General features: G+C 32.5%; 1 long non-coding RNA gene across 5 annotated transcripts in view; it reads right to left on the reverse strand.

Moving 5' to 3' along the window:
• The window catches only part of LOC147829995 (uncharacterized), a 109,334-nt gene that overhangs the window by 11,327 nt on the left and 81,187 nt on the right, over positions 1-16,820 (reverse strand). For 4 of the 5 annotated variants that reach the window (XR_015447471.1, XR_015447465.1, XR_015447470.1 and 1 more), the window contains one exon: positions 8-5,745. This is a non-coding gene — a long non-coding RNA (uncharacterized LOC147829995). Of the gene's footprint in view, positions 1-7; positions 5,746-16,820 lie in introns of those variants that run through there. The other variant, XR_015447468.1, reaches the window with a different exon arrangement.

The following is a 16,820-nucleotide window of genomic DNA, read 5'->3' on the forward strand; positions in this document are numbered from 1 at the left end:
TGTAAAAATAGTATAAAGAGCAGACATATGTTACCTCTTCTCAGATTTACATACTGTTAATAGCCGTCATTTTAATGAACCATTAAAGTGCCATGAAAATAACAAGAAATTAAAGATAGTAAAAGATTATATAGCAGAGCCTAGAGCAATTTTATTATACACATTACTAATAGGATTTGTTTTTAAAAGTGATTCTACCTTAGAACTATTTTCTCATTTAAAAAGAACACACATACATGGATAAGACTTATGCAAAGTGGTTTTGCAATGCTTCGGTTGCATTCTCATGCTAATGTATCTTGCTTTAAGATGTAAGGATGAATTACTTCATGACCTATGGAGAAACTGTTGTTGAGAATCTGTTTTATATTACTACCAAAGTTACAGTGAAGTAAGTGAAAAACCCCCATAGCGAGTTAGTTAGAAACTTCCACAGCTAGTGCCTGAACTTTAACATTTTTCCTCCCCAAGTTAATTGTTTAGAGTGATTAGTTAACCAGAACCTAGCTTCCCCTGTGATTAAGATCAAAGGACAGAAAATATCTTGTCTTGTGGTTAAAGAACAAAGGACAGGACATGTTATCCTGTGGCCCTAACCATAAAGATAGGAATTTCCCTCCAGATCCCAAATATTGGCTTTTAATCTAATTTACAATCTGCTTCTGTAGCCCTGTGCTTGCTCAAAGATGAGATCATGACATTCTATTGTTTGGTTTTTTTCCTTTAAAACTGGAGCTCCCCAGCTACTCAGCACCAAAAGGAGGTTATGGGTGGGAGTTCGTCTTTTGGTCCCTGGCTATAAAGGACTCTTCATCTGGACATTTTCATGGTGTGATTCTTTTCACTGAATCGGCTATAACAACAGCCCATCTAGACTCTACAGTTAGGATATCAGCTGACAACTTTACTACCATCCAGAGAATACTTAACACTCCCCAAGAAAATAAGAGTCAGATTTGGGGCTAGAGAGCAAAAAGTGGAGTGTGGAATACCAGAGAGCGTCCGCATTAAAGCTCATCTAAGTTGTATATAAATGACCCAAATAAGATAAAAGAAAAATCAACCTGGGCATCAGTGAGTGATGACAGAGATAAATTTCTAAGTACAGTAATATGCCTGTTTAAAGAAGTTAGATGACTGTATTTAAATATAAAAAAAACCCCAGAATTTCACTAGAAAAATATCTACTTCACAGTAGAATTCAAACCGAAAGATTCAAAATCAAGTAATCTATTTGCAAAAAAAAAAATCTATAAAGATATAACCTTAGGCAAAAATAACCTGAGAGAAAAACAAAACAAACAAAAAATGAGTCTGGAGAAATTATGCCATGAAAGGTAGAGAGTATACTAAGCAGCATATTACACAGGTTTTGGCTCAGCCGCGAAGAAAAGTAGTCCTAAACTAAATGCTGCTATGATTCAACCAAACAAAGTTTAAAAGCAAGAATCAAAAGAGTAAAATTCATCCCAAGTAGCTTAATAGCATCCAAGTAGCTCAATAATATTTGGAGAAATACTAAATATCCAGTGCACAACAATGAAAATTTAACACGTCTCAAATCTAATGAAAACTACCAGACATACAACATATCAAGAAAGCACTCCCTAAAATTAAGAGAAAAGGGAAACAACAGAAACTAACTTATAAGTGAGACTTAGGATAAAATTTATAGTTAAGAACTTGAAAATAATTACTGTAACCATGTATATTTCATTTACGAAGTAAGTAGCACTTCAGATAGGGACACAGTGTGGGGAGAATCTATATACATGTTATAAAAGAGAGGAGTTTTGAAAATGCTATGCCCACAAATCTGAAAATTCACATGAAGTAAACCAATTTTTTGAAGTAAGCCATCCATCAAAATGGACACAAAGAATAGTAGACATTTTACATAGCCAGTATCTATTGAAAAACTTGAATAAATATTTAATAAATTTCCAAAACACAAAGAATAATCTCTAGGTGAGTTCACTGGTGAATTATATCAGCCATTTTAAGAGGAAACAATAACAATGATCTACAAACTCTTCCAGAAAATCTAGAGTAAATACTACCTAACGTGTTCTATGAAGCCTAATAGCAAGCCAAGTAAAAATATTACAAGACAATAAAAGTAAAGACCAATGTCTCTCATAAATACAAATGCAAAAGCCATCAACAATTCATTGATGGATAAATGAGGGAAATCACATAATGATTATATAGCTAGTTGATTATATATCTATATATCTAAGATTATATATCTACATATCTATGTTACCTAGATAATATATATCTAGTTGGGATTTATTTCAGGTTCAAAAGGCTGGGTCAACATTTAAAAATTAATAAGTATATTTCAGCATATCAACAAATCATATAGTTATAAATATCAGCAGCTACATAGAATTTGCAAAGCTGAGACCCATTTATATTTTTTAAATGAATAAATTAAAGATGAAAAATTCCTAAACTTGAAATTAGTATCTACAAAAATCTACAGGTAACATCCCCTAACTTTGAGATCCCTCATGATTTCTCCTTAAGACTGGGAACAAAACAAGAATGTCCCCCTAATGTGGTATTGGTAATATTTGAACTTCATATTGGAAGTCTATTGAATGAAAAGAGAAAATAGAAACATAAATTGATTGAGGATAAAATAAAACTGATCTTTGCTCTCAGATGTCATATTTCTTTTTGTAGGAAACCCCAAATAATCAATTACAATAACAAAATTTCTGGAACCTAAAGTCCATTTTAGAAATGTTGCAAGATGCAAGGTTAACACACAATATTGATTATTTTTCTCTGTACTAGCAATGCACAATTGGAATTTTCAATTGAAAACAACTTATATATGTACATCAGCAGGATAAAAAAATATTTAGACATAAATCTAACAAAATATGCACAAGCATGTTAGGAAAACTAATGATTAACTTCTAATGAAAGAAAGTTAAAAATTCTATATAAATGAATAGCTATTCCCTCTTCAAGTATAGACACCCTCAACATTATTTATATGTTATTTTTTCCAACTGGTTGTGTAGATTCAGAACAATACTAATTAAAATTTCAGCAAATTATGTTGTGGTTACTGAAAATCTGTATTTAAGGCACCATAGCTTATTTTTCCATTCACCTATTGAAGCATATCTTCTTGCTTCCAAATTTTGACAATTATGAGTAACAGTCTTACAAATATTTCTGTTTAGCTTTTTGTGGGGACACAAACGTTCATGTCACTTTAGTAAAGACCTAGGAGTATATACACATAGAAATATATTCACATGAGTGCTGTCTCACAAATACACACACATAATGACAATTTGGAAATTGAAATGAAAAAGTTTCATAATAAATTTTTAATAAATAAATATGGGTAAAGCTGAAAAAACTTATGCAAGACCCATGCATTGAATGCTACAAAGCATTACAGAAAAAATAAATAGAGTGGAATGATATAATATGCTTATTATGGCGAGTTTCAATATAATTTAAGTCGGTTATCCATTAACTAATCTATATATTTAATATAGCATCTATCAATTTCCAGCAAGCATTTATGTACTAACTTGGAGGCTTGTTGTACCTGCAACAGTGAGCATCTAGGTGGGGCGTCTGCCTCTGTCCTAGGGAGGATGGTACAGGAACCCATTGCCCTTGTGAGAGCAACTTCAGGACACTCAGTTCAAGTCAAATTATAAAAAAAGTTTAAAAACTAAATATTCCAAGGTAAAGAATCTTGAATAGATAAAACAACTTTAAGTTAAAGAATGTATTTTGAGTATGTTATATATTTCACATGACTTTCAAAATTATAATATTCTTTTTCTTAAGACCACGTAGTTTGTACATAAATATGATGGGTCAGTGGAAAGTAAGAGAGGAGTTAGATGCAAGGGACACCTATTGAAATCAACACAAATGCAATGATGAAACAATGGAGCAAGGACAGTCTGCAACAAATAGTACTGGATTTATAGATGTATTGTAGTAATTTTTGTTTTCTGTCCTCTAGAGTATCAGTTCTACAAGAGTAAGAATTTCTATGTAGCACTGTCTAATTTTCATATGATTTGTTCTTTTCTTCATCTTTGATTCTACAACAGTTTGGGGCACGTAGAATGCAGACTTTCATTAGATATTTGTTGATCTGATCAATTAGCCTCAACCATAGTGTCACAAGATTAGCAAAATTTATAGTTACTTCATCAAAACATGCCAGTACTGGTTTTCAATCTTTAGCAAATGTACTGTGATGTAAGATGTTAAGAGATTAGGAAACCAGCTGTATCAATCAGGGTTCTCCAGGGAGAGCACCATGCACTTTCTACGTATGAGTGTGTGTGTGTGTGTGTGTGTGTGTGTGTGTAAAAGCTTTCAACTGATTGGACGAGGTCAATTTAAATAATGAAAAGTAATTTGCTTAACTTAAAGCAAATTGATTGTAACTGTTAGTCACTTCTGTAAAATACCTTACAGCAATGTTTAAATTGGCCTGTGATTAAACAATTGTGTGCTGCAGCATAGTCACGTGCACACAGAAAAGTAACAATCACTGGAGGAGGAATGCCCTGTTGTTTCAAATTTTTTTGTATAAATCTAATTCCAAGATGAAAAATGTTCTTTAAAGAGTAAATATAAAACTGAGTATATTGAATCTTAGAAAGCTTTATTTTGATTTTTTACCATCTAAAAATAAAGTAGAATAATTATTTATGGTTTATTTTATGCAATTCTTTTAGTTTCTTTTTTCTCCAAACACTATTTTGTATTTCATTTAATATGAATGATAAAAATGTACTTTTGAAAATACAGTCACAATTTTTCTTCCTTCACAAAATTATAGTTCTTCACAGTTACATTTTATAATTAATCAGTTTGATATTTTGATCATCTTCAAGAGACTCTTCACTCAATTATGCTATCACATTTTAGGTCTATGCTACATTGCAGCTTGTAAATTATTTTATTTCTTTGTCTTCCATTTCTTTTCTGGTGGTTTTAATTCTACTTTCCAAAGTTGTTCTAGTCCATCCTTCATTTCCAGTTGTGCTTTTATTTTAGTTACCTGACATTTCTTTTTCATCGAACAAATAAACAAGGAATAGAAGATTAAATTCAACAAACTTTGATTCTTCTTCTAGCTCTCCAAATCCACCTGAAAGCAGTTTTGTGCCATGTCCATCCATACCTCCTCTCCTCACTTCCTGCAAACTACAGCAGATCAAACACAGAAAGGGATGGAAGTGAATAACCTCTGATAACAGAATATTAATTTGCTGTCTCCAGTATTAGGAACGACATATGAAGAGTTGTGTTTTTCTTTCACAAATAAGATTCTCAAAAAAATTTGAAAATAAAATCAAATCTTGCAACTCCAAATAGGAACATGCAGTGAATTTTAGGAGTAGAATTTTTGCAAGTAAATATTTTCCTTTTCTACTTGAAAATGAAGCAATTGAGGAACAATGTCTGTTACTGTTTCATCTAAAATTACCCCAAAAGGCTTATCCTTTTAGGAAGACTGGATCCTAAGACAGCAGCCTCCATAATGGACTAACCCATGGGTGACTCCATAGCGCTGTCAGGAGGGGTCCCAGGAGGAGAAAGCAGGTTCCAGGGAGTGGGCCTTTGAGCAGTGTCTCCACCTTAGTCCCCCTTCTCCAGGCTCTTCTGGGTTGCTCTGCTTCTGGTGGTCAGATTTCCTCTTTCACAAATGACTCGGAGCAGGCTGACCATGGAAAACACCCTCTGAAACCATGAGCAAAACCAAATTTATTTTTCTTTGTGTTATGTATGCCAGGTATTTTATCCCAGCAACGAGAGGTGACTAATACAAATTCCATATTATATATGTTGATATATTTCAGGTTTTGGTCTATAAATTTGGATTGGACAACTCAACTTTTAAACACATTTTATTCTTTTAAATATAGGAATATTTTAAATAAGATTTAAATCACTGCAAAGTAAATCTTTATTATTATAGGATTAAAATGTAAATATTCTTAAAATTCTAATAAATCAATTCATTAGAGAGAGAGTTTTTTTCAAGGATTCAAACAAATATTTCCCAGCATTTTGCCTCCACAAATGAAATAAACTTAATGAGTGTTTTTTACTAATTACCAGATACTACAGAATATGCAAAACACTCACTCTTCCATTTCTTAAAATTGAACATAATGTGAAGATAATTGAGATGAGAAGATTGGAAAAATCCAGACAAATAATATGAAGTTTATAGTGTATTTCTTTATAATAACATTTACTGTTTTGGTATGTGCTACTTATTCCTGGTATTTTTAAGTACTGTATATCAAATGTGCAGGACACTACTATATGCTGAAATTAATTCATCCTGGATTAAAATAAGCTTTTAACAAATAGTTATGATTCATTTTAATAAGGAAAACACATTTATAGACACTCCCTTAGGGTAGATGACAAGAAGGCAAATACAGAGGGGTGTAATATGCAAATCTATTGAATATCTGAAGAGCACTCAATTAATTTGAAGCGGTGAAAAGACAGGTAAAAGTTACAATTCACAGTGATTTGTGTACTGGGAATTGTACACCTTCCTGATTGCATTAATTGAGGAGTAGATGAGGTAGCCATTATGCCTATGAATGCTGCACAGATATGCATGTTGTCAGTGGCAGGTGTGCTGCTATTGTGGTTGATTTCTATATTATATGCATGTGACAGCTTCAGTAATGACATGCTAGTGCAAGGCAGACAGCAATAAAATGTATTCGTACTGGAAAACTTAAATGGGACTCAAAATTCTATAAGAAATCATTTAGAAACAATTCTATCTCTGTAATATGGGACTCAGCAAAGGAAGAAGAAAACCTCAGATTAGAAAAGGAATAGATTAATTATTATAATTTATCTTTTAGCATTTGAAAAAATGCTAAAGTAGGTGTCTAGTATTTAAAAGTAATATATAGTTGAAATAACCGACAATATTGATAAGATTATGGGTCAGTGATGGCTGGGAATATTTATAACAGCAGAGAATGTTGTGAGAAAGTAATTTAAAAGGAGACACATGGATCATCTTTTAAGAGCTCGAAATCATCACATTTTCCTTGCATACATTTCGATTATTCCCAGCTACATCACAGACATTCGAAAAGAAAAAAGATATTTTTAAGCTTGTAGTTTGGATACTTTCTGACTTTAGACATTATAATTCATCACTGACTATTTAAATACTGATTTTCCATGATTATAATAAAAGTGCATATTGACATATTGAAATGTTCATGTCTTGTTAGCAAGAAGTACCATTAAATTACCAAAAGATAACTGGTAGTGAAACACTTCTGACTTCATTAAAAGTTTTACTATTTGAATTTTGATGTTAATCAAGTTTTAAAGATAACACAAATTCTATATCCATATTCCATAAAAAGACTCACAAGAAACTTACTTTCTTGATGAAAAAAAAAACCTGTATTCACTCAACAACACATATACTTTCAAGTGTCCTTTTAAAAGAAACTTCTCCCACCATGTTTTATCATCTCTTACAGTTTAACTTTTCTGGTTATTTCATATGTGTGAAGTGTCCAGGAACAAAGTTTAGTGACGTCATCACGTTCATGGAGGAAAAAGAAATTCTCTTAAGTCATAATACCTTCAAACCTCAACTTTACTGTTAATTGTTTAGATCATGTAATTTAAACAACTGGTAATTCTCAGCAAGATCATGTATGGAACATCAAACAAATAGTTCTGCACAAATCTAATGCACTGCTTGTAACAAGCATCATAGTAGAATTGGATATTTTAATTTATTTAGAAAAAGTGTTCATAATATGACAAAAATATTTATTTCTACTCTTTTAAATCTTAACAGACATAGTGAAACAAAACTACTACATTATTTTCTTCTGACTCAGTACTTTATGCTCTTAAGTGTCATAGGCAGGTTATCAGATTGATAGATCAAGATAGACTTTCAATAAACAAAAACTTGTTGAAAAGATGAATTTATATATTAATTTACTTCAGAATAATAATAAATGGTCAATTACAGATATATTGTAATATTTTTTGAGACAGAGTCTCATTTTGTTGCTGAGTCTGGCTTTGAATCCTTAGAGTACAGGGATATTTCTTTCTCAGCATCCTGAGAAGCTAGGACTTCAGATGTGTTCCCTTGCACAAGGGTTATTTAAGAAACATGAATGGGCTGGGAATTTAGCTCAGTGGTTCTGCTGCCTGCCTCACAAGTCCAAGGTCACGAGTTCGATCCCAGGTACAAAAACAAAGAAAGAAAGAAAAGAAATATTGATAACAAAATTTCTCCATCAGACTTAAATTTTTATGCTGAATAATTCTTGGTTAGTACTTACAAAGTAGAATATTGATATGGATCCCAATATCATTATTTTGGAGGCAGAAAAATTGCACTTTATAATATCTTACAGGTCTGAAGTTCATCATTACTTTTCTTTTGCTCTGTGATTTCCACTGTATATTCATAAGTAATATATATAGTTCAATATGTTCTCTGCAAAGAATCTAATGAATTCAAACTAACACAATCCAGAAATGAACAAACATATTTAAAGAATTCTAATAGCTTCCTGGGTTGATAGTCAAATTAATGTTTATCCCCAATAATGCTTCTTAAAATACGTCCTCTTCTGCTCTTCTCTACAAGTTATTTTCTGCATGTGGATTTTTTAAAAACACTATAGAATTACACATACACTCACACATATACATACCATATATCTATACACATGCAAGAGTGGGTTATTCTTTCTCATTCACAGTTCACTTTTTTATCACCATAATATTAGAGCCATCCAACAAGAAAGCATACTACGTATGATGCCATCCCTTTCTCCACTGAATTCATTCTTGAGAGATGGATAGAGTTAATAAGAGAAAGTGGGCTCCAAGAGTCAGCAGAAACTATAAAAAATTTAAAATTATTTTGCAAAATTGCTAAGTAATCAGATCAAACCTTATTTCTGTTTTTGTTTTATTTGTTGTTCTTCCAGAATTGAAACCCCAAATTCCACCAAATAAATTATGCTTATATATTTTTTATGTATTTATATGTAATTTTAAGGGTTCCATAAAATAAAATGTTTTCAAACCAAATATTTCACTTAGGACACATATCTCAAGGTGAACATATTCATAGAAAAAATATTTGATTTTGGCTAACCCCCCCCCAAATTATACAAAGGTTAATTTAAAAATTGAATAATATCTAGGACACTAATAATATATCTAAGATATCAAAGAGTCCTATACTCTTCTGAGACCAGAATTTATCAAAATAAAGGTACTATTTTAACATTTTACATAATAAATACTAATAGTGGTATTAAACAGTAAGTAATAAACATAAACAGTAAGTATTAAACCTTATACAATAGATACTGAAGTACATTTAGTCTTCATTCTTTATGGAAAAAGAGTAGTGTTTTGGAATAAAATTGAAATATACATAAAACTCATATTTAATATAGAAAAAATCAGTAAGATAAAATAAAGTCACACAAAATTGACCAATGAGTAAGTTTTTACTCAACATTAGTTTTATGTCAATTTGTAAAGTACTTTGTATAATGTGTTAGCTTTGCATCACTATAGTGCAATACATGAAATAACTAATTTATATCAAGAAAAGATTTATTTTGCTTTACACTTTTGTGCTTCCCGTACTACTAATTGTCTTCCTCTAGGACTATTGCAGGGCAGAACATCATGAGTGGGGGTGGTAAGGCAAAACCACTCACCCCATCATTTGGAGAAAAAGAAAGCACCATGCAAAGGTCAGGGTCCCAGAATCCCTTTGGGGTCTGCCCACCATGACCTAAGGAGCTTGCACTACACCCACTTCCTTCAGGTTCCATGGCCTTCCAACAACCCCACTCTGGAACCCAACCTCTAATACATGGACCTTTAGGAGGCTCTTATCAAAATCATAGTGCATGATTAAAAGAACAACAAGGATGGACATTTTAAAAGGTTTTATACTAGAGGACGTTATGGTCAGTAAAAGCACAAACAAGAGAAATGGAAATACTATTTATTCTCACTGCGGAATATAAAAAAGTTTATCTCCTATAAACTGAGAGTGGAAAGGTAATTATAGGATTCTTGGTGTGAGAGGAATAGGGGGTTGGGAAGGAAAAAGAAACTGATCAAAAAGTATAAAATTGCAGTTAGCGGGAAGCAATAGAGTTTAGTGATCTGCTGAACTTCATAGTAGCCACAGATTCTAGTAATTCAAAACTGCTAAGAGAATAGTGTTTTTAATGTTTTCAATACAAAAATTTACATTGACAAGGTCATGGATATGTTAATTAGTTTGAATCTAGCCACAATGAGTATAGACATCATAACATCGCATTGTGCCCTATATATATATCAATTATTACCTGCAATTACAAATAAATTTAAAATAAAATGAAAATATATTTTATAGTCTAGCTGTGATGAATCTTACCATTCTTAAAAATTAGAAACAAAATATATAAGAGATAAATGATGATATACAGCTGAGTTTACAAGTACATAGTATTTTTTCTACAGGTTTTTCTTGTTTGGATTGGAAAAGAAAAATATCACTTTTTAACTATATTATGTACTTTTTACATGATTTTAAAGTTATAGTTTGCAATTTTATGAACTACAGATTCAAAATAGTAAAAATGTAAGAATTATATAGCACCAAATTCTATTTGCTATATAATTTTATGTACTGATATATATCCTTTCTAATAGAAACATTTTGAAATATCAAATATTTTCCATAAAAAATCAATAAATGTTTAATAATAATTTACTCCTCTAGTGTGCACAATTTATATCTTTTGTATATTAGTCATGCAGATGGTCAAAATTATGTTTGGATGCCACAGAGGACCAACATTCTATCTGATCTACCATGAGAGGTCATGCAGTCTTTAGTTGGTTGTCCTGCAAAATGAATTTCATTTGGTGGGTTACTGATGCCTGTGTACTCCACAAAAAGGTCAGTGTCAATTCTGTATATATGGCTTTGACATGGTGAGTATAGATAATCTATGGTGTCAATACAAATAGTTATATTTTAATAGGTAGTGATAGAAAAATACCAAATGACTTCAGTTTCTCTTACCTTGGGAGTTATACTGAACAAGAGTCATAATTTACATAAATTGTAAGGCTATACTCATATATGATAACGATAATGTATGAAAAGTTTTGGAAAGAAGTATGGTAATATCAACAGTGTTGTTTTTTTAAATATTGATTTTACAAAACCTATAGAGTTCCAAACATTGTGTAGAACTGACTTGTTGGATATTCAGATCTGCTGATACCATTTTGGGGTAAGAAGAGCACAGATGTTACTTAAAATAAGTTTTTCAATCATGTTGAATAGCAAGTCTATTATTTATAAAGAAGACAAGGCCAGGAGGATGGGGTGAAAGTCAACATTGTAGATTAAGTAAAACAGTTATGAGAAGCAATCAGCTATAAGTGAGAAAAGTAGGAAAGAGGAATGAAAGCTTAGTAAAAGAATGATGAATAATAAAAAATAATAGAGACAGGAAATTTGAATAGAAAAATATGTCTTTTATTTATTATTTTGTCAGGGTTGACTCTTCTCACAGTTTGGTGAAACAAGGAAGGGAGAAACATGAGTACATGAGATGAGGAGTCAGAGGGAAGGAAGTTAGTGAACTGCTAACCACAGAACTTACTTCCCCAGAGACCCAGATTTTAAGGATGGTGGGGGTGCTAGAATAATGGCTGGCCAAGAACCCGGATTTAAGAATCTTAATAAAATTCAGAAGTGAAATGTTCAACTACATGAAGGTTGTAAAGAAACATCTGCAAGTATTTTTAAAGCATAGCTGACAACTTATCAGTGTTCTGCAAAAAATCAAAACAAAACAAAAAAAACCCCCCTATTTTAACAAGTAGAAGATAGAGTTAAGGTACAGTCTTTTTCACTTTGCACTTTCAGTTTTTCGGAAAGTAGAAAACAAAGATGCCAGAGGTTAAATTGTATCCCCTCAAATTCTCGTATACTGGAGCCCTTCATCCTCTGTGTGGAGATAGTCTTTACAGTGAAAATCAAGTTAAAATGAAGTCATCTGAACCGATAAAACATAACTAGTGTCCTTTTGCTAAAAGTAAAAATTTGCACACAGAAACAACATCAAAAATGGTGTGAAAAATCTTAGAAAACAAACTCAGTAGAGGGGCTTGGAACAGCGCCTTTCTTTACAGCCTTCAGGAAAGAACAACCCTGCCGAGAATGCATGCATTTTATATTTCTGTCTTTCAAAATTGTGAGGCATAATTTTCTGCTGTTTAAGCAAACCTCATCAGAGCTAATTCATTTATGGCTCCTCTAGGAAACTAATATTGATGGTTAACGATATAGAGGTAAAGAGCAAAGTAAATTAAAATACTGGGTTTAAATAATTTATGAACAAGTTGAAAGCATTTTCTTTTTTCCAAAAAAAGGCTAAAATTTATACTTATACGTGTGGATCACTGTTCTAAATTTTATATTTCACTTAGTTTATGAATATATAACTAGTGAATAATTGTTCACTAAAACTTATGTAATGGCAGCAGAGCTTAATATGATCTCTGCTGACCTAAAAAAGCAAAAGTCTAGCCAGAGTCCTTGATTTAAATAATAATAACTTAATAAATAAGAATATTTTCTTCAAAAATTAACCGCATATAATTCTGCCCTCCTATACACTTCAGCTGTCATAACGATAAAGAAATTGACATAATTGTCATAACCGTGCAAAAAAACCCCTAAAGTTGTAACCAATATCAACTATTAACATTTTTCTTAGAAAATATGAATGTAAACTAAGAAAACAGAACTTGACATATTAACACAAATATAAATTACCAGTAATGTCTGGAGTCATTTAAAATTACTTAAAAGGTATAACTTTTAAATGGCAAAACTTTGGTTTTATTTTCATATTAACTCAATTTAAATGGCTATACACAGAAAATAAAAGTCATTAAAATTCCGCACAGTCTTAAAGCAAGGAGCATCTGTCAGCATAATAGATCCTTTAGCCTCCCGCTGGGCAGACTCAGCTAGCAGACATTTTTAAATTGACTGAGTTTGAGAAGAAGCAATTTTTCATACAAAAGCTCTCAGTTAAGGAGGAAAAATGTTGTTATCCTAATTAGATTGGATTTGGCCACTGGGATATTTTCTGTTCACCACAATAAATTTAGAAACCTTTTGTAAATTTATACCATTCCGAATTTTCATCGTTACCTGATACATTTCTAACCGGACTGCTAGTGCTGACTCTGCTGGTTTTTTCTGGATTTTTTTAAATTTTTTTTATTTTCCACTTTCCCCTTGGCAGAAGCAGATAGGAAGGGACGGAGTGTATTTAGCAGCTGGCTGTCTCCTGCTAATGGCTGACAAATGGGCACCCCTGGAAGATACTATTTGCTTTGTTTCCCTCTTAGCTCCTTCTGCTTATTTGTGGGTTTGCTTTGTTGTTTGAGCCTTCCAGGGAAGTAAAACATGCTCAAAGAGTTACAATTAGCATCTATTATAAAATTATGCCCATTGATTATTCTTGGCTCACACGTTTTAAAGCAACTGGAATAGTATGTTGCATTGTCTTTTAGCAATCAAACATCATATTATGATTAAATTAGTACAAGTTCCTAAATTAATTTTCATTTTCAGCTACCAAAGAAAATGGTGATAATCAGATCGTGCTTAATTTAATAGTTATTATAAATTGATTTACCTTCAAGTAAAAACATTCACACACACACATACACACATACAAACTAACACATATACAGACATGAGTGTTTCAGTTGATTTACTTTCTTTGCTTCCTTTTTTTTCCTGTTGGTGTTTTTCTTGTTTTTTGTTTTATTTTTTGTTTTTGTGTTGGACTTTTGCATGCTAAACACTTATTCTACTACTAAGCTAAACCCTCAATCCCAGATATACTTTTTTATCTTATTTATGTTTAAATTGAAAAATAACTTATGATGTCTTTATCATGTAGGATATGAAGTTTTTAAATATATAAGTATGCATATTTATCAATGATTAAATCTAGCTGATCAATAAGTGCATTATTCACATAATTACAGTTTTGTTTTGAAAGGACATAAGATCCAATCTATTTTCAGTTTTAAAAAATACTATACATTGTTATTAACTATAGACTTCTTGCTGTACCCCAGTTCTTTTGAAAATAATTTCTGCTTTCTAATGGAGGGGAAAGAAGGGCACGAAATCAACAGTCCAAGCAGGGTTATTGCTAACCCTGAGAAGGACCTCTTTACAAGCAAAACAGAGAAGGTGTCTCTTGCAAGCTAAGCGGTTTTTTATGGTATTTTTTGGCAACCTTTTGATGGAATGGGTCAGAGAAATAGCGGGCTTGTACACTGCTGAGGTGTCCTTTGTGATTACTGACATGTCCTCTGGGGACTGCTTGTTACCTAAGTAGAATGAAACTGCATTTCTCTAAGATGGGGGGTGGGCTCATTCAAAAGGTGGTATCCCTGTTCTGGCTGTATCACTAACATCTTCCCATCCACTCCCCCTCTCTGACATCCTAACTTCTGATAACCACCATTCTACACTCCAGTTTTAAGAGGTCCACTTTTTAGATTCCACTTAAGAGTAAGAACAGGGTATTTAGCCTACTCTGCTTGGTTTATTTCAGTATCCATTGTGTATATGTATCATAGTGCCTTCACTTTTGTTACCAGTTGTTAGATACTTAGGGTGATTCCACATCTAGACTATTGTGAATAATGTTGCCATAAACAGGACTTCAGATGTCCTTGGACATGTTGATTTTATTTTCTTTTGGTACACATACTTATCCAGCAGTAGGATCATACGGTTTTTCTCTTTTTAACTCTTTGGTGGCCCTCCATCCTCTTTCCCATCATGGTTGCGTGAATTTGCATTCCCACCAACAGTATATAAAGGTTCTCTTTTCATCAATGCTTGTTCTCTTTTTTTTTTTTTTTTTTTTTTTTGGTACCGGGGATCAAACTCCGGATCTTGCACTTGCCAGGCAGGCGGCGGAATCACTGAGGTAAATCCCTGGCCCACTCTTTTGTCTTTTTGATAATAGGTGTTCCATCTGGGCAAGGTGATATCTCATTGCGATTTGGATTTGTATTTCTTTTATGATTAGTGGTATTGAGGAATTTTTCTGTACCTCTTGGCCATTTGTATATGTCCTATTGAGAAATGTCTATTTAGGTCTTCTAACCATTATTAAAATTAGGAATTAACCTGGCTGAGGAAGTAAAAAACCTCTGTACAGTACTCTGAAAAAGAAGACTGAACAAAATATCAGAAAATGGAAAGATATTCCCTGTCCCTAGATAGGCAGAACCACTCTGGCCAAATTGGCCATGCTTCCAAAACTGTTATACAGATTTAATGCAGCCCCAATTAAAACAACATTCCTTACAAGCAGGAGAAAACAATCATAAAATTCACGTTGAACCAGAAGGGACCTAGAATAGCAAAAGCAATTTTGGCCAAACAAGGCAGGGCAGGGGGCATCACAATCCCAGACTTCAAGTTATAGTACAAAGCTACAGTGATAAAAAGCAGTATGATTTTGGCAATAAGACAGACTTATGATCAATGGAGTAGAATAGAAGCTATAGAAATAAGTCCTGGCACACTCAGCTACATTACATTTGACAAAGGGCCAAATCCCTTTGCTGGAGGAAAGATACCCACTGTGACAAACGGTGCTGGGAAAACTGTCTTTCCACATGTTGAGGGTTGAATTTAGATCTGTATCTCTCACCATGAACTAACCTAAAATCAAAATGTACCAAAGATCTAAACATTAAAACAGAAACACTTAAAGTGCTAGAAGATAAAATAAGTAAAACTCTTGGCGATATAAGCAAAGACTTTATGAACAAAATTCTGGTTGCACAAGAAATAATGCAAAGAATCAACGAATGGGATCCTATCAAATTAAACAGCTTCTGCATAGCAAAAGAAACCACTAACAGAGTGAAGAGATAACCTACAGAATAGGAAAATTGTATTCCAGCTATACTTGAAAGAAAGGACTAATATCTAGAATATTAGGTAAAAGGAAATGAAAAAATTAAAAAATTAGACCCCTGAAATTTAAAGACCCCATTGAAAAATGGTCATCTAAAATGAATAGACATTTCTCTGATAAAGAAATATAAATGGCCAATAAATACATGAAAAAAATGTTCAACATTCCTGGCCATTCAAGAAATGTGAATTAAAACCACCCTGAGATTTCATCTCACTCCAGAGAAAATGGCTACCATCAATAAATCAATTAATAATATGTTGGCAAGGCTGTGTGGAGAAAGGAAACTTTTCCCATTCTTCATGGTTCTGTAAACTGATGCAACCACTAAGGAAATCAGTTTGGAGATTCCTCAAAAAACTAAAAGTAGGAATTCCATGTGGCCCAGCTAGTTCTCTTCTAGGAATATTCCCCAAAGTGTTAAAGACGTCATACCACAGTGACATATGAATACCCATGTTGACAGCAGCATAATTCATGACAGCTAAATCTTGGAAGCAGCCTCTATGTCAATCAACAGATAAATGGATTAAAAATTGTGGTAGTTTTGCAAAATGGAGTATTTCTCTGCCATTAAGAGGAATAAATGAGTTCTTTGTAAGAAAATAGACGTGCCTTGAGACTATAATGTTGTGTGAAGTAACTGAAACACACAACCTTAAATATTACATGATTTCTCTTATATGAAAACCTAATACATAATAAAAGGTAGATAATAGGAAAAAA

This window comes from Heterocephalus glaber, unplaced genomic scaffold (assembly GCF_053883595.1).
Source record: "Heterocephalus glaber isolate CG9 unplaced genomic scaffold, H.glaber_assembly_v1.0 deba00000347, whole genome shotgun sequence".
Taxonomy (NCBI): domain Eukaryota; kingdom Metazoa; phylum Chordata; class Mammalia; order Rodentia; family Bathyergidae; genus Heterocephalus; species Heterocephalus glaber.